At 40.7% G+C, this 18,895-nt stretch overlaps 2 pseudogenes; one reads left to right on the top strand and one right to left on the bottom strand.

Annotated features, from left to right (window-relative positions):
- The window catches only part of LOC117480800, a 67,321-nt pseudogene extending 58,923 nt beyond the window's left edge, over positions 1 to 8,398 (top strand).
- Positions 8,399 to 15,863: 7,465 nt separating this feature from the next.
- LOC117480841 overlaps positions 15,864 to 18,895 on the bottom strand; it is a 13,748-nt pseudogene continuing 10,716 nt past the window's right edge.

The following is an 18,895-nucleotide window of genomic DNA, read 5'->3' as shown; positions in this document are numbered from 1 at the left end:
GTCCTCTCCTGCTGATGTTCAGGTGTATATCAGTATGTAGTGACTCTACTTTAAAGAGTCCTCTCCTGCTGATGTTCAGGTGTATATCAGTATGTAGTGTCTCTACTTTAAAGAGTCCTCTCCTGCTGATGTTCAGGTGTATATCAGTATGTAGTGTTTCTACTTTAAAGAGTCCTCTCCTGCTGATGTTCAGGTGTATATCAGTATGTAGTGTCTCTACTTTAAAGAGTCCTCTCCTGCTGATGTTCAGGTGTATATCAGTATGTAGTGTCTCTACTTTAAAGAGTCCTCTCCTGCTGATGTTCAGGTGTATATCAGTATGTAGTGTCTCTACTTTAAAGAGTCCTCTCCTGCTGATGTTCAGATGTATATCAGTATGTAGTGTCTCTACTTTAAAGAGTCCTCTCCTGCTGATGTTCAGGTGTATATCAGTATGTAGTGTCTCTACTTTAAAGAGTCCTCTCCTGCTGATGTTCAGGTGTATATCAGTATGTCGTGTCTCTACTTTAAAGAGTTCTCTCCTGCTGATGTTCAGGTGTATATCAGTATGTAGTGACTCTACTTTAAAGAGTCCTCTCCTGCTGATGTTCAGGTGTATATCAGTATGTAGTGTCTCTACTTTAAAGAGTCCTCTCCTGCTGATGTTCAGGTGTATATCAGTATGTAGTGTCTCTACTTTAAAGAGTCCTCTCCTGCTGATGTTCAGGTGTATATCAGTATGTAGTGTCTCTACTTTAAAGAGTCCTCTCCTGCTGATGTTCAGGTGTATATCAGTATGTCGTGTCTCTACTTTAAAGAGTTCTCTCCTGCTGATGTTCAGGTGTATATCAGTATGTAGTGTCTCTACTTTAAAGAGTCCTCTCCTGTTGATGTTCAAGTGTATATCAGTATGTAGTGTCTCTACTTTAAAGAGTCCACTCCTGCTGCTGTTCAAGTGTATATCAGTATGTAGTGTCTCTACTTTAAAGAGTCCTCTCCTGTTGATGTTCAGGTGTATATCAGTATGTAGTGGCTCTACTTTAAAGAGTCCTCTCCTGCTGATGTTCAGGTGTATATCAGTATGTAGTGTCTCTACTTTAAAGAGTCCTCTCCTGCTGATGTTCAGGTGTATATCAGTATGTAGTGTCTCTACTTTAAAGAGTCCACTCCTGCTGCTGTTCAGGTGTATATCAGTATGTAGTGTCTCTACTTTAAAGAGTCCACTCCTGCTGCTGTTCAGGTGTATATCAGTATGTAGTGTCTCTACTTTAAAGAGTCCTCTCCTGCTGATGTTCAGGTGTATATCAGTATGTAGTGTTTCTACTTTAAAGAGTCCTCTCCTGCTGATGTTCAGGTGTATATCAGTATGTAGTGTCTCTACTTTAAAGAGTCCTCTCCTGCTGATGTTCAGGTGTATATCAGTATGTAGTGTCTCTCCTTTAAAGAGTCCTCTCCTGCTGATGTTCAGGTGTATATTAGTATGTAGTGTCTCTACTTTAAAGAGTCCTCTCCTGCTGATGTTCAGGTGTATATCAGTATGTAGTGTCTCTACTTTAAAGAGTCCTCTCCTGCTGATGTTCAGGTGTATATCAGTATGTAGTGTCTCTCCTTTAAAGAGTCCTCTCCTGCTGATGTTCAGGTGTATATTAGTATGTAGTGTCTCTACTTTAAAGAGTCCTCTCCTGCTGATGTTCAGGTGTATATCAGTATGTAGTGTCTCTCCTTTAAAGAGTCCTCTCCTGCTGATGTTCAGGTGTATATTAGTATGTAGTGTCTCTACTTTAAAGAGTCCTCTCCTGCTGATGTTCAGGTGTATATCAGTATGTAGTGTCTCTACTTTAAAGAGTCCTCTCCTGCTGATGTTCAGGTGTATATCAGTATGTAGTGTCTCTACTTTAAAGAGTCCTCTCCTGCTGTTTAGCCAAAACCACCCCACCTTTGAGGTGATTTGGGTGAAAATGTTTTTTTTTCCATATCTCTGGCCCCCCTTGGTCGATTTTGATGGTTGACACCTCTTTCTGACCGTTAGAGCCAATAGAATCGAAGGGGGAGGCCCCCACACACACACGTACGTTGTGAAGAGAAAAGGTGTGGGCTGCGCGCATGTAATTTAGCAGCAGAGTGGACCTAGCTCTAGCTCTGGCATTTGGAAACGAAAAAGCAGTTTTATTGCTTATGGATTATCAGAAATAATTTCAAAGAGGACACAGACACATTGGATTAACCTATGGATTAACTGCAGCATCGTTTTTATTGTTTTAATGCCATTGAAGACCAGTTTTGACCAAGGTAAGCCATGTTAGCGTTTCTAGCTACCTAGCTCCACATGTTATGATGTACGCTTTCGTTTATAGCGTCGCAAATGTTTATCACTGAGTGTTGAGGTGGGCACCCCCAGATTTAGTGTCTCCAGGAGATGCTAATCGAGGGGTTGGCTGTGCATCTAGGATAAGTAATAAGGGAGTTATTGTGAGTTTAGGTGCAGTGATAGGTTACATACATTTTTTCGCTCGTGGCTAATTCAGAGGCTGAGTGTTAGCATTGGGTTTTTTTTTTGGAGAAAAACAATTAAAAAGATCAGTTAGCTGAGTTTCTTCCCGTTACATGGATATAAAACATTCATAGTTTATTAAATATTAAGATTCCTTAGACGTTGTTTCCTGCAAATGGCGCGTTTATCCGCCCGGTACCGGGGGGGGCGTGCGTAACAGGTTAAATAAAGTTCTGATGAGAAAAACTGTTTTTTACATTTTCTTTATTAGATTTTTATGATCAAACACAAAATAAATACAGAACCTAAAGTTCTACGGGGAGAATACTGTTATTTTACAGCTTTCTTCTAACATTTTCCAATCAAACACGTTCAATAAAATCACAGCACAAAATGTTCTGTAGGGAACAATTACTCTGAAAACTTAAAATATAAAGATATTTGTAGAATTATACAACCATTAATGAATACAGCATTTCATATTTAAACATCTACTTATAAACAGTATAAACAAAAAGTAAGTTTAATTTTTTAAGATTACTTTGAAACATTCTCAACTGAAAATAACAGAAATTACAAAATGGCGACATATGTTCACATTTTCCATTTGAAGGAGCAGTGTGCAGGATTTAGTACGTCTAACAATGGTAGGTTCCAACCAATGGATAACTTGTTCACTCACCCTCCTATCCCAAGTTTGTAGGAGAATGTATATTGGCTGCAAAAAACTTGAGGCCCAATCATGTTTCCTCTGTCCATTCTGCGCTACTGTAGACGTGGCAGTGCAACCTAGAGGACAAAAAGACAACAATTAGTAAACCATAATGATGAATGTTATTATCAGCAGCTGCCAATAGATCCCCCATCTTGTATGATGGACCTTTGAAGCAGGGTTGGAAACTTAAACACACTATTGATTGTAAAACAGTTCTTGGTAGCATCCCAAGGGAATTGATCGAATGCTAAACCCCTTCCAGAAAAAACAACTTTCTAAAACCTTAGAAACTACAACTAGGCGCTGGCACGAATGCAATGCTTCAGCTTCCTACCACTTTAAAGCTGTGTGGATGTGGCTGTATGAAGAGTCGTTCATATTTTTCTCATTCATTTAATAAGTTTAGAAGGGGGAACATAGTCTAACAGTTAGCTTTTGTTAATGTTACCTCGAGCCAAACTTGTGAGACTTGTTTCTGAAATCCCTTTCTCTTAAAGTGAATACATTAAACAATGGAGCTTACCCTAAAACTAACCACTGGATTGCTTGTCTAACATGACCTAGTCCATAAATGAGGTAAGGGTGGGAACAATCAAACGCACCCTCCCAGGCACTGCGTGTTAGCGAAGTACAACTGGGATTTCGAAGAGGAAGATATGCTTGGTCAATTCTTAATAAAAAAGCAAAAGTAACAAATTGAGCACTTGAGTTTTCATTAGCAGCGCCTAGCTACAGCTGCGGAGCTTCGGTCGATACCGCTAACAGTCTATTTCCTTCAAATGGTACATATCGCTGAATCTATATTTTCATCTTCAGTTGATTCAATCTGCATAATGTCCCTGTACAATAAGATTCGAGCATTTTGTAATCCAGTGAGGAAATTCAAGACCAGTAAATATTGACTGATTAAACAACACTAAATAAAATGTTAGTGTTTTCTTCAAACTCAGACTCTCTGCTGCGGCTGTACCTCAAAAGACAAAACAATTCTCTGATGATCTTTGTTGAACAAGGTCTGATTGTCCTGTACATGTACAATGTGGGGTATTTTTAAATACTTTACTAAACCACATTGAATATTATGTTATTTTAGCAGTGATTTGGACCAAGCATGTATGATGTAGTAATACAAAACTATTTTAGTTCACACACTGTGACATTAGCTAGTCATGTTAGCTTGTAATATATAGAGCAGAGCTAACTAGCAAGTTAGCCAAACGTTAGCAGTTAGCCGTTTATGCTATGCTAGCTGTTGGCTACTGAACATTAACAAACTGGATTCCGCTGTAAGAAAGCTGTGAAACTTTACAATAAACTTGGCGACAACACTGTGACACCCCGCTGCATGTTTATGTGTAATTCTCCCGTGTTGGAGACGAGAGGGTGGCGCAGCAGCACTGCAATAAGCTGTAAGCTAACGTTAGCAGCCACCTGTTAAGCCCGGTTTCCCGGGCGCAACATCTTGCAAGAAACAGCATCTCAGGGCTTCTTAACATTTAACAACCTATTAATGATGCATACCCACTTAACGGGAAGAAACTCAGCAAACTGACGATATTAACAATTTTTACCTAAACGAAATTCAATTCTAACGCCAAGCTCTAAATCAGCACTTAGCGAAAACGGGCTAACGGGGCTAACGCTACTTTAGCACATAAAGGCGATCTTTTCTACTTCATATTATCTGCACAATCGACATATCATATGAAAGCTGAGATTCCACAGATTCCATATGTATAAGTTTATTCACTGTACGACCAAAACTCAGCTAACTAGAAGAAGAAACGTAACCTTAAATAAAAAATAAAACATTCACAAACTAAGGATTATCTAAATACATGTTTAACTCCATTACAGTCGCAGGACTCACCAGATCTCAAGTCTTCTGTTCTTTGTTGACGTCCCGATGCTCATATTCAACGTGTAGATGTAAAACGATCCCGATATTAATCCATAAACTCCTGCAGCAGAAATACAGACAGCTGTAGCTCCGCAGGAGAGCCGCTCAAACTGACGTGCATGTTTCAAATGTGAACGACAGGCGCGGACAGTTCTCATTGGCAGGTTTCTTCGATTACGTTCATATTAACCAATCAGGAGTGTTGTGGACTCATTCCAATTCTGCCTGACTTGTCTGCCGTGTTATGGCTGAATTCTATTTCAAGTGCCGTAGCTCTGGCTGTCGGCCAGAATCCGAAAACCATACACATTATACTGCATGTAAGACTAAGGCTTATTACTGTATATTGACCAATGGAAAAAAAAACACATAAATAAAACAAGGATAACTGTGACTTATTGTTGAGTAAATAACAGTGTGTGTTTTAAACCTGGGTCCTCCCTGCAGAGATTTCTCCACTTTCTATGATTTTTATTTTTTTAAATGATATTGTCAACTGTAGATGTTTACAATATAGTAAGTTAGGAATTTCATGAAAACATATTTATTTACTTTTGTTTCAACATTGGATATTTTGTGTTTGTGGTGGATTCAAACGAATATTGAGAAAATGATTTATGTAAAAAAAATGTACGTTTTTTGTATTTTACACTTTTTTTTACAGTTTTATGTTAACCTTAAAATTACAAAGAAATATCTTAAAGTCTTATAATAGTAATACACTTTTATATTACGAATTTTTATTTTACCTACATCTGCATGTATTTTCTGAAAGTGCAAAAATACTGTAAATATTATATAGTAAATTTACTTTAAAAAAAAAAATGAAATAAATGTTATTTGTTGTTATTGTCAAAATACTTAAAATAATGTTTTGGGTTGTTAATTTATAGTTCATATCTGTAATTTTACAGGATTTTGCAAGTTTTATTTGAAATGCTTTTATTGATTTAGAAAATAATTGTTTTATTGATTTAAACTGACATGCATCCGCTAAGACTACGTAGCAACGGCAGGATCTGCTTCGATAGAGTTTTTTTATTACAGATTTGAAAACATCGTTGCTTGCTTTAAAAGTAGCACAATTCATGATGTCAAACCTCGGAAAGTATCTAGATACCCCTCCCCTAATGCCAAAGGAACTGTTAACTGAATATGTTTTGCCGTTTGATGGCTGGAACGTTGCGTAAAAAGGACCGCAGCTCCGTGTTGAGGGTTTCTGCCCCGTTACTTATTCGCTGTTTTCTTGTCCCTCTTCTCTTTTTCTTTTCTTCGCTGGGGACTCATCAGCCATTAATCTGTGCTCTCCAAATATATTACAATTAATATTAAAATCCTCCATGTTGTTCTCAGACGGGAGACAATGGAAAACTAAAGACAAGCAAACAGTTTGAAAAGTATACAGTTCAATCGACCGGACTTCTTTCTGCAGATGTGAGCGTCCTTAACAACGGTCAATAAGTCCTTGACAGCGGTCTGTACTACTGGATTAACAACGTGTCACGTGTTCTGAATTGGCCAATCAGAATTGAGTATTCAACTAAGCCATGTAATAACAGTATGTAGTGTCTCTACTTTAAAGAGTCCTCTCCTGCTGATGTTCAGGTGTATATCAGTATGTATTTAAACCTGTACTTTTATTTCATGAGAAATCAAACTTGAACATTGTGGGGTTTATTTTACAGACTCTTATTTTAGTTTTTAGATATATCTGCATCACGTCCTCTCACTGACTCTTTATCTGTCTGTCTTTTTTAGAAACAGATGAGAAGAAAGGAACCAAAACGTTTCAGCTGTGACCAATGTGGGAAAGATTTCACTACATCAAGTAATCTTCAGAGGCATTATCGTATTCACACTGGAGAGAAACTACACAGCTGTGACCAATGTGGGAAAGATTTCACTACATCAGGTAATCTTCAGGTCCATTATCGTATTCACACTGGAGAGAAACCACACAGCTGTGACCAATGTGGGAAAACATTTTCTCAAAAAGGCGGCCTTTCATCCCACCAGCGCATCCACACAGGAGAGAAACCACACAGCTGTGACCAATGTGGGAAAACATTTTCTCAAAAAAGCGGCCTTTCATCCCACCATCGCATCCACACAGGAGAGAAACTACACAGCTGTGACCAATGTGGGAAAACCTTTGCTCAGAAAAGCACCCTTTCAAATCATCAGCTCATCCACACAGGAGAGAAACCACACAGCTGTGACCAATGTGGGAAAACCTTTGCTCAGAAAAGCACCCTTTCAAATCATCAGCTCATCCACACAGGAGAGAAACCACACAGCTGTGACCAATGTGGGAAAACATTTTCTCAAAAAAGCGGCCTTTCATCCCACCATCGCATCCACACAGGAGAGAAACTACACAGCTGTGACCAATGTGGGAAAACCTTTGCTCAGAAAAGCACCCTTTCAAATCATCAGCTCATCCACACAGGAGAGAAACCACACAGCTGTGACCAATGTGGGAAAACCTTTGCTCAGAAAAGCACCCTTTCAAATCATCAGCTCATCCACACAGGAGAGAAACCACACAGCTGTGACCAATGTGGGAAAACATTTTCTCAAAAAAGCATTCTTTCATCCCACCAGCACATTCACACGGGAGAGAAACCACACAGCTGTGAAGAGTGTGGGAAAACATTTTCTGAAAAAGTTACCCTTGAATACCACCAACGCATTCACACAAGAGAGAAACCATACAACTGTGAAGAGTTTGGGAAAACGTTTGCTCAATCAAGTGATCTCTCAGTCCATCATCATATTCACACTGGAGAGAAACGACACAGCTGTGAAGAGTGTGGGAAAACATTTTCTGAAAAAGTTACCCTTGAATACCACCAACGCATTCACACAAGAGAGAAACCATACAACTGTGAAGAGTTTGGGAAAACGTTTGCTCAATCAAGTGATCTCTCAGTCCATCATCATATTCACACAGGAGAGAAACGACACAGCTGTGAAGAGTGTGGGAAAACATTTTCTCAAAAAGTTACCCTTGAATACCACCAACGCATTCACACAGTAGAGAAACCATACAACTGAATAGTGTGGGACAACTTTCTCTACATCAGGTCATCTTAAGATCCATCATCGTATTCACACAAGAAAAACCATACAGCTGTGAAGAGTGTGGGGAAACCTTTTCTCATGGTTGTAATCTTAAAGCCCACCAGCGCACTCACTCTGCCTCCATCTGATCCTTTTCTGAGTCAAGCTAGCATTCCTCCTGCTTTTCTCCAAATGTAAAGCTGACCAACAGTGACTTTACGTTCTAATAAACATGTTTTTTATGGACTACATTCAGACTTCCCCAAAACCCTGCTGTCCTCACACACTTAGCTCTATATGTGAGTGCTCTGGTTAATGAAAATGTTTTTTGATTTGGATAAAGCAGCCTTATACTGTTGCTGCGATGCTGAACGTAACAATGATCTGTCTACCAGCAGCCTGTGAATGAGACGTTTAGGGAACATCTGTAAATAGAAGCATCTCTTGATCTTTTCCGTACATTTCTTAATATAGTCTTTATGTATAATACTTCCTAATCAATTATCTGTTATGTGTGCTGATGCAATTTCAGTGAGCATCGAGTTCAGAATGTTTGTTGCCACACACCGTATTTGCTTCTGTGTGTGACGTTCCCTGAATAGTTTTTATTCTACGTTTATGTTCAATTGAAATGTTTGAGTTGCCTTTTTGGTACTTTTTTATTTATTACTTCAAGTGATGTTCAAAACACTAAGACACGTTTGGTATGAGAAGTGATAAAGTACATTTGTGACGTTCTTGTTTTGTTAGTGAAACTGATATAATATTATCTCATGTTCATTCTTTGACTTCATTGTGACCGCCGTTAGTTTTCTGTGTTCTCAGTAAATGTGATTCTTGCTGCTGTAATAATCTGAGCTGTAAACTTAAAACTTGTTTTCTAGTTTCTCATTAAACTTGTTGACACAAAGAGACTCTTTGACTCATTGGAAACTGTTTAATGATTTATAATTACTTACAATCACTTTGTATTAGGTTTTTATGAATGGTCTTTATTTGAACTGCTGCTAGTAAGAGTAAAAGAGGACAGAAGCCGCGTTCACACCGGAGTGCTTTTCACCGTACTTTTCGCGTTTAGTTGCGTTAGTACCCCTTATGTCGCGTTCACACCAAAAAGAGTACTTCATCTCGGGAACTTTTACCCCCATCTTTAGAGCCCGCTGAGAGATCGTACTTTCCTGTGGGAAAAAAGTGCCCCAGTGCTGATTGGCTGGGCGAATTGCAAACCACGCCCCGTACAACTGTGAAATGTTGTGTAGAGCCGCCATTGTTTTTCCTCGCTACAAAAACCCAGCGCACCGACGGAGAGTAGTTTGTTTTTGAAAGCAGTTATGGCAAGCATCAAGAAATCATCGGAGCGGTGGAGTGATGAGGAGGTGTCGGAGCTTCTGGAGATCTACGCCGAGGACGCGACCCAGGGAATGCTACTGAAGCCAGTTCAGTAGCTTTCACTCGACCTGGGGATCGTGCACAGCGCCACGGCATACCGGCTAAAAATAAAGAAACTCAGGCAGGACTACAAACAAATTAAAGACTATTATAACAAGAGTGGTAACGACCGGAAGACCAGTGAATGGTACGAGCGCTTGGATGCTCTGCTAGGCCACAGACCTTTTCTCCCGGACAGCATCGACCGATGGTGTGGGAGGCCGCTCAAACGGCGGATTCAGCGGCCAACGATGACGAAAGCTTTATTTGTCATTTATTTATCATCAATGTTGCAACCTTCTGGAGGAATGGCAGCGGCACATACACACATATGATCATTTATATCATTTTAAATATTATTTGACCTAAAACTAAATGTTTTTATGATTATCCTCTGAGGAGGACATGGGGATTTGCAAACTTTTCATTCCCCCCCCATTTTACACAACACAAAATGGAGTCCACTATGGGCCGAAACTAACATGTATGTTTCCATAGTGTTTATGGCAGACGGATGCAGTGGGTCTCAGGAAGATATATAAGAAAGGTGGGTTTGCTGCTGAGCCTATTTACTGTGCATACAACACACCTGGCACAGTTTATTGTTATTATATTGCCACACTGTACACTATTGTAATGTTGCCTGTCTTGACTGGAAAATAAAAGAGAAACAAAAGCACTGTACAAAAGATCAGCTTTATTGTCAAAATGTTTACAATTTACACGCTGTTCAGATGCCTCATAAGAGCTGTTCAGATGCCTCATAAGAGCTGTTCAGATGCCTCATAAGAGCTGTTCAGATGCCTCATAAGGGCTGTTCAGATGCCTCATAAGGGCTGTTCAGATGCCTCATAAGAGCTGTTCAGATGCCTCATAAGAGCTGTTCAGATGCCTCATAAGAGGCTGTTCAGATGCCTCATAAGGGCTGTTCAGATGCCTCATAAGGGCTGTTCAGATGCCTCATAAGGAGCCTGTTCAATGCCTCATGGGGCTTCAGATGCCTCATAAGGGCTGTTCAGATGCCTCATAAGAGCTGTTCAGATGCCTCATGAGGGCTGTTCAGATGCCTCATAAGAGCTGTTCAGATGCCTCATAAGGGCTGTTCAGATGCCTCATGAGGGGCTGTTCAGATGCTCATAAGAGCTGTTCAGATGCCTCATAAGGGCTGTTCAGATGCCTCATAAGAGCTGTTCAGATGCCTCATAGAGGGCTGTTCAGATGCCTCATGAGGGCTGTTCAGATGCCTCATAAGGGCTGTTCAGATGCCTCATAAGGGCTGTTCAGATGCCTCATAAGGGCTGTTCAGATGCCTCATAAGAGCTGTTCAGATGCCTCATAAGGGCTGTTCAGATGCCTCATAAGGGCTGTGGCGTGTCTTGCCCCCCAGCCTCTGCAATGGCTGGCCCATCAAGCTGGGTCTCCGGTAAGGCAGTCCATTCGTCCCTGTACTCATTACTTTCACAAAGGTTATGTAATATGCAACATGCTGCCACCTGGATTTTGATCTTGTAGTCGTTTCTTTTCATCAAGCACCGCCACCATGCCCTTCAGTCTGCCAAAAGCGTTCTCCACCACCACTCGTGCTCGGCTTGTTATTGTACGCAAGTTGCTCAGGCTGCATGAACTCAGTTACAAAGCTGTATAACATGAGCACAAACAGCACAACTTCAGTCGACTCCATCTCCATCATGTCTGACCCTCAGATCACACGTCTGCCCCTCCCCGTGTTGTCGCTATGAGTGCAGTTGCAATTTTAGTGAGCATCCAGTTCAGAAAGGTTCTTACTATTTTTTTGTTGCCCAACATTCAATGAGGCAACATGACTACAGAAGGCCTGTCACTCATGACTCCAAGCCCCTCTCACCGAAGCCCCGCAAACAGCTCCGTGTGTACGTCCGATCATTTCCTGATAACGATGACGCCAGAGCCCTGCCTCTCCCCACCTCTGCTGCTCACACCCCCCGCGTCACCCGCTGATGTGTTTCGCCAACAACAACAACATTGGCGGATCACAGGGTTGCTTTCGTGCTCCAGACGCTACTGACCATGCTACAGATGCAGTGGCGGCTCCAGAGTATTTGTGTTGGGTAATCTCTGGTAGGGCTAACCCATACAGTGGTGGGGCTCAAGTCAGTATTTGCAATGTAATTACATACACGCTCCCCCCGACAGTGAAACGCCACGCGTGAGGTTTAGATTATTTCCCTGTCTCAATCCAAATTGAACTGTATGAAATAAAAAGGCACATTTGTCTTGTAGTAAATAAAAAGGGCGACCTGGATATTTTTTAAAATACTAACATAAAATACACATTCTGGTACTCTCTTGAGAAGATAAATAAATAAATCTATTACTACACATTTAAAAAAATGAATGGCATTTTAGTTTTGTGTGACTTTGTTCTGAAAGCTGAACCTGCTGCTCCTCACAGAGAGAAGAGGGAAGAGGCTGAATTACTTTACATTGTGGATAAGGGTGGATAGCCCCCATTGTTCTGTGTGTCAAAATGAAAGACAGCCCACACACCTATCAATCATCAAACCGTGGGGTCTTATTTCATTACGTGTTGATTTCTATCAACACGTAATGTTGTATCGATGTAGCCAGATGTACTACAGCAAAAGTATTCTCCGTCGGGACTTCCTGTGTGATTCTGATTGGCCAGAAGACATTAGCAAAGATGTTTTATTGACAACGTGACAAAAGTTTTCAAAACCGTTTCTAGTCTTCGGTATTTCCAGACAAGTGGCTACTGACTAAATCTCACTAACTGCTGTCTGTGCAATTTACTCGCCACTGTACAGATGTTAGTGCAAAATCTACAGCTCCTCGACCACAACCATCAGCAACAAGTGGACATGGAGAACTACATGAACTACATGTTGCTCAATCCACCGCGGAGAATAACCAGAAGGGCAACCAGGCAACCATGGCAACCATGCTCGGGAGGTCTTATTCGCTGCTTTTGGTGTATTTTGTGGCGGAAGTACAGCGCCACTTACAGGCCCGGCATATGTACTACAGCGTTTCCAGCGGGTCGAGCGGTCCCGTGTGGACGGAACACTTTTTTGATATCGACTAAGGTTCGTTTTCGTTTTTGTCTCCGTTTCGTCTCCGTGTAAACGGAGCCTTAGGGAACATCTGTAAATAGAAGCATCTGTTGATGGTCTACGTACATTTCTTAATATATAATATACTGGCTCACTTTATGCTGCGTTTCCATTACAGTTTAGTAGCTGGGGTAGTAACTATAGTAACGCAGTGTAGGCGGAGCCGTGACGTCATCTTCAATGCGAACTCCAGAAACACAACACAGCCGTTAGCTGTTAGCACTCAGAGCTCACAGCTCCTCATATCTGTTCAGAAACTAGACAAAAGTTAAACAAGTACAAACCACAGACTGTCTGTGTCATGGTGAATACAGTCGCTGCTTTATTTATGTCTGTATAGGCCGTTGTTGAGAGTGTGGACGGTCGGAGCATATACTGCGTTAGCTTAGCCAATCTCCATTTAGAAAACACGCATTTTAAAAGGTGTTTTGCCTGCCGTCTGTCTGCAGACTTGACAAAGCATTAATTCATGGTTTTTACTAACCGGTATCAGTATGTTGTTACTTCATCATTTAGAAACGTGTATTACAATTAAATCACGGTCAGATATGTTCATCTTGTTGTAGTTGTAGCCCCCTTGCCAGCGATTCTCTCTCTAGTTAGCATACTCAGCCCGACTCAGCCCTGTTTGTTGGCCCGATAGAACCACAAATTTATGGGGCCAGAAAAACTGTGAAATAGTACCCGCTAGCCGAGTGGAAACACAACCAAAAACTGGCCGTGCACGGCACGGCACGCTTAAAGCGAGCTCCGCGCTGCAGTGGAAATGCGCCATTAAATGTTTTAAATATGAAAGTCCATCCACTTCCATTGAATTGCGGTGAAGGAGGGTCGTTAGATACATATTTACATCTTGTGCTGAATCGTTTTTGATAGTTCCTGTTCCCAGTAAGCAGTCTGTTCTGGTCTTAAAGATTAATCAACCTGACGCAACGTAAATGAGCTGGAGGACTTTAAGGGAACTACACAGAGACATTTGTTTCCCACATGTTTCACAACAGTATGGTTCCTCTCCAGTGTGATTGGCTGGTGGATTTTGGGGTGACTTCCCACCTTCTCAGACAACAGCTACAAGCCTGAAGCCCCCCCCCCCCCCCCCCTCCCCCCCATAAACGACCAATGCGTTGCAAATGAGCAGAACCGGTTCTACTGTCGCTCTGAAGACCAATGATGGGTCCCAACAACTTCCCCCTTTACAACCTTCCACCAGCTCCAGTCTCCCCCCCCCCCCCCATCAGTAGAAAAGAGATTCATTCTTCGTCTGCTCCTTAAAAACAACCTTGGTTAATTACCTGTGCATATATAAATATAATGATGTGCTAAGTTAGTGTTACTGATAATCATTGGGGAGCTAGCCAGGAAGAGTAGCTTGAATTAAATAAATATAAATCATTTTACATTTTGGGAACATGTTTTAATATGTGCTTTCATATTTGTTTATGAAATCTAAAAGTTCAAATATATTATTATTTGCAAATAATTTAAGTTAAAGTGGACCAATCATGCTATATTTAAATGATATATTGTAGGGCCATACCTATATAAGGCATATTTATACGTTTCTGTTTTCAAAATACCAAACAGATCATGCATTTTAGCCATGCCTCATTTCGCTCTATGTGCTGTTTGCTGTCTACGGGTCTGATTCTGCTGACCACGCCCCCCTGCAGGAGAGGGGAGACGTGCTCTGATCAGCTGCTGGGCTGTCAGAAGAGGGGGAGAAAAAGAGATCTCCGTCCTCCGTGTTTTATTATATAGAGTCGTTATTCATTTGTTTTAAAGCTCAATAAATAACAAAGAAAGACCTTACAGGCCTGGCATAATGTACTACAGCGTCTCCAGCGCTTTCGAACGGCAATGGCCGTGGCTGTCTCCTCCTGATTGGTGGAGTTGGCCCAATAGCCGTTGCGCCACCGTCCTGACGTCAGGACAGTGTTCAAATCTGGATCAGTTTTATCAGATCCGTTGCAGCCCCTTTTTAGAGATTTGGGTATGGAGGAAAAGAGAGAGGGTTGTGTTTTCTGACACTTGGTGAGTTCCCTGGAACACCGGGGACACATATTCATGTAGAAAAGACGTACACAAGTGCATTTTGCATGATAGGTCCCCTTTAAGTTAAATTACTTTAAATCTCTAAAAATCGACTTTACTCAACTATGTCTTTTTTTCGGCAACTTTTAGAGTCATTGATTATTTAAACTCCAGAGTTTTGGGGGAACTATTATTGGTAGTATTTTTTATTATTTACAATTGCTTCTTGACCAAACTGCCCCTTTTTGCTAATTTTGGGCTTTCCTCGTCAGATCTCACTCTTCACTACTTTCCCATGTTTGTTGTGTGTGTGTGTGGGGGGGGGGGGGGCTACCCTTCTTCTTCTCTGAAGTCAACAACCCCCACTTGTCTTTCAGGTTTTAATGAAGGATAGTTGTGATCAGTGTGTGAACCAAATGACTAAAAGCATATTCAGAGACACAGAGCAAGTTTCCTTTTTTATTGTGAAATTAAACAAAACATGTCAGATACTTTTTTCTATTCGTGAGAAAACTTGCAAAGGTTCAATTGAAAATGCAACAATAAAACTAAACATAAAGTATATACATTTGAAAAAAAATAAGATTTTTCAGTGAAAAATACACAAAGGTGGTAAATATAGGGTTGAAAGAACAAAACAAAAAGAAAAGCGTACACAATGGAATATGTTTAAAAAAAGTAACTTAAAGGTGGGGTAGGTAATTTTGGAGAAACCGGCTCGAGATCGCTAGAATTTGAAAATACACAGCCGGAGAAAATCTGCCACTTCCTTACAGAGCCCCTCCTCCAACACACACGAACGCGCACATGACCAATGAGGGCACGAGATAAGTTTGTGCACAGATGAAGGCTGACGGCAGGTAGGCACTTCAGATATTCATTGCTATCGGGGATGTTAAGAGCATCCATGGAGATATAACAACAAGTGTATCTCGAGCCGGTTTCTCAAACTTACCTATCCCACCAACAAACTTCCCCAGTTCATTACTGACATGAAGACTAATGTTTTTACTATACAAACTTTTCTGAGTTTGACATTTAATTAATCAAACAAGGCTTAATTTGAGCTAACTTGCAAACATGTCCAGCACAGAAAAGAAAAGAAAAGCACATTTGCTGAAGCCAGAGTTTCAGTTTGTTGACACATTAGAGAGGAACAACTGTGGAGAGAAGCTCAGAAAATAACAAACTCAGCTCTCAGGTTAGCTTGGCTCTGAAACATATTCAACATGATGGAGTGTGAATGCTCTGGTGGACTTTAAGGGAACTACCATGAGGACATTTGTTCTCACTCGTCACATGTATACTGTTTCTATTACATGACATTACATGTCACTTGTTAGACGCTTTTATCCAAAGCGACTTACTTACTCAATACTGTGGACAACCCCCACAGGAGCAATTTCGGGTGAAGTGTCTCAGGGACACAACGACATGCTGACTGCAGTGGGGTTTGAACCTGTTTGAACCCTGATCCGAACACCAACGCTCAACCCACTGCACCACAACGCCTCCCCATTCTCTCCAGTGTGAGTGCGTTCATGTTTCTTAAGGTTCCTGGATGTTGTTAAATATTTCCCACACTGGTCACAGCTGTACGGTTTATCTCCAGTGTGAGTGAGACGGTGAGCTCTAAGCCTACTACTCTGAGAAAACATTTTCCCACACAGGTCCACAGCTATACGGTTTCTCTCCAGTGTGAACTCTCTGGTGAACTTTTAATTCTCCAGAGGTTTTCAAGGATTTGTCACACAGGTCACAGCTGTATGCTTTATTTCTAGTGTGGATGCGTTGGTGGACTCTAAGTGTATCACTCCGAGGAAATGTTTTCCCACACAGGTCACAGCTGTACGGTTTCTCTCCAGTGTGAACTCTCTGGTGAACTTTTAATTCTCCAGAGGTTTTCATGGATTTCCCACACAGGTCACACCAGTAGTGGTTTCTCTCCAGTGTGAGTGCGACGGTGATATATTAGGTTATTTAGCACAGAAAAAAGCTTCTCACATTGGTCACAGCTGTAGGGTTTCTCTCCGGTGTGAGAGCGCTCATGTTCCTTAAGGTTACTTGTGATCTGAACAATTTCCCACACGTTTCACACGAGTAGGGTTCTCTCCAGTGTGAGTGCGCTGGTGGACTTTTAGATCACATTTAAGAGCAAATGTTTTGCCAGCACAGGTCACAGCTGTATGGTTTCTCTCCCAGTATGGATGCGTTGGTGGACTTTAAGAGCGCACCACTCTGAGAAAACGTTGTACCACACAGGTCAAAGCTGTAAGGTTTCTCTCCAGTATGAACTCTCTGATGACGCTTTAAGTCTCCAGATACTTTGAAGGATTTGTCACACAGGTCACAGGCTGTACGGTTTGAGTCCCTCTGTTCCTCTCTGGTTCTAAAGCAACAGACATACAGAGAGAGAGACATTCATTAAGTACATTTTTTGACAATCTTTTGCAACATGTCTTATTGAACAAAAACAAAAGTCATTGAACTATCATTTTCAACTAATCGTTCTCAACCAATGTTATTAAATAACTGTTAAAGAATCACTCAAATGCAGGCAGTAAAGGTAAACTTTCTGTCATTATTTCAGTGATTATTTTCTAATTGCAGGAAACTAATACTGCATTTCAGAGTTGTAATAACACGCGGCAGCCCTCATCTGTACATCAGCTGTGCTCTGTGTATTTAACGTGAAAGAGCAATACAATTCAACATTACATTCCAGATGTTTCGAGGTCATTTGGCCTCTTCTGAAGGTCAGGATTAAACTGTAGTTCATCCATTGCAACATGCATCACTGCTTTAAAGATCATCTATGTCATCCCTTACAAATGTCTTAAAGAGCAAACAACTAGAGCAGAAAGAAACGCTAACAGGCTGCTTTCAAAAGGCTTTATCTTCTTATGCACAGTATCTACAGTGTAGTTCAAAGGGAAACCATGAAAAGAAAGGTGTAAGGGCTACCCTTCTTCTTCTTCTTCAACCCCCCCTTGTCTTTCAGGGTTTAATGAAGGATAGTTTAACTGTGAAGAAGCTGTGATCAGTGTGTGAACCAAATGACTAAAAGCATATTCAGAGACACAGAACAAGCTTTTGGACAAGTTTCCTTTATTATTAGGAAACAAAACAAAACATGTCAGATAATTTTTTCTACTCGTGGGAAATCTTGCAAAGGTTCAATTGAAAATAAAACAATAAAACAAAATAAAGATTATAGACATTTGTGAAAAAAAAGATATTTCAGTGAAAAATACACAAAAGTGGTAAATATAATGTTGAAAGAGCAAACAAAGTATGTATTTAGCACAAAAAAGCCTAGAAGCGTACAAAATGGTTTATGTAACAGTTGAATGTTTTAAAAAAGTAACTTAACCTGTTAAGCACCAAGCCTGTTTTTCAGGTCTCAGGCTCGAAAATGACATTCCCAGAACAAATGACCATATCTTCCCTTCTAAAAGGGTTAAATTAATAATCTTTATTCTCAAAGTAATGATAAACCTGTGAGTTGGATGTAGAAAAGTCAGAATCAATATAGATGTTTTTTATTTTAAAGAAAATTCAGATTGAACATAGTAAAAAACTGTAAATTATATTGTCCGTCCAACAATTATTTTTACAGATAGTGAAAACCACCCTTGGATGATGGGTTAGTAGACTAAAAGCTTTAGGAATCCAAAGTACAACATATAATAAGTACCCTGTATCAGATTGATGCAAAACAAGTGACATTTGACCTTTTTAGAGAGATTTAGCAAAAACCACTCCACCTCTGAGGTGATTTGGGTGAACATGTTTTTTTTTCCATATCTCTGGAACCCATTGGTCGATTTTGATGGTTGACACCTCTTTCTGACCGTTAGAGCCAATAGAATCGAAGGGGGAGTCCCCCACACACACTCATTGTGAAAACAAAGGTGAGGGCTTCGCGCATGCAGGGTCGCATCAGAGTGAAGCGATCTCTCGCTCTGCCGTCTGGAAACTAAAAAGCAGTTTTATTGCTTATGGATTATCAGAAATCATTTCAAAGAGACACAGACACATAGGATTAACCTATGGATTAACTGCAGCATCGTTTTTTATCGTTTTAATGCCATTGAAGACCAGTTTTGACCAAGGTAAGCCATGTTAGCGTTTCTAGCTACCTAGCTCCACATGTTCTGATGTACACTTTCGTTTAT

Source organism: Trematomus bernacchii, unplaced genomic scaffold, assembly GCF_902827165.1.
Source record: "Trematomus bernacchii unplaced genomic scaffold, fTreBer1.1, whole genome shotgun sequence".
Lineage (NCBI taxonomy): Eukaryota > Metazoa > Chordata > Actinopteri > Perciformes > Nototheniidae > Trematomus > Trematomus bernacchii.
This window is presented reverse-complemented; position numbering and strand designations above follow the sequence as displayed.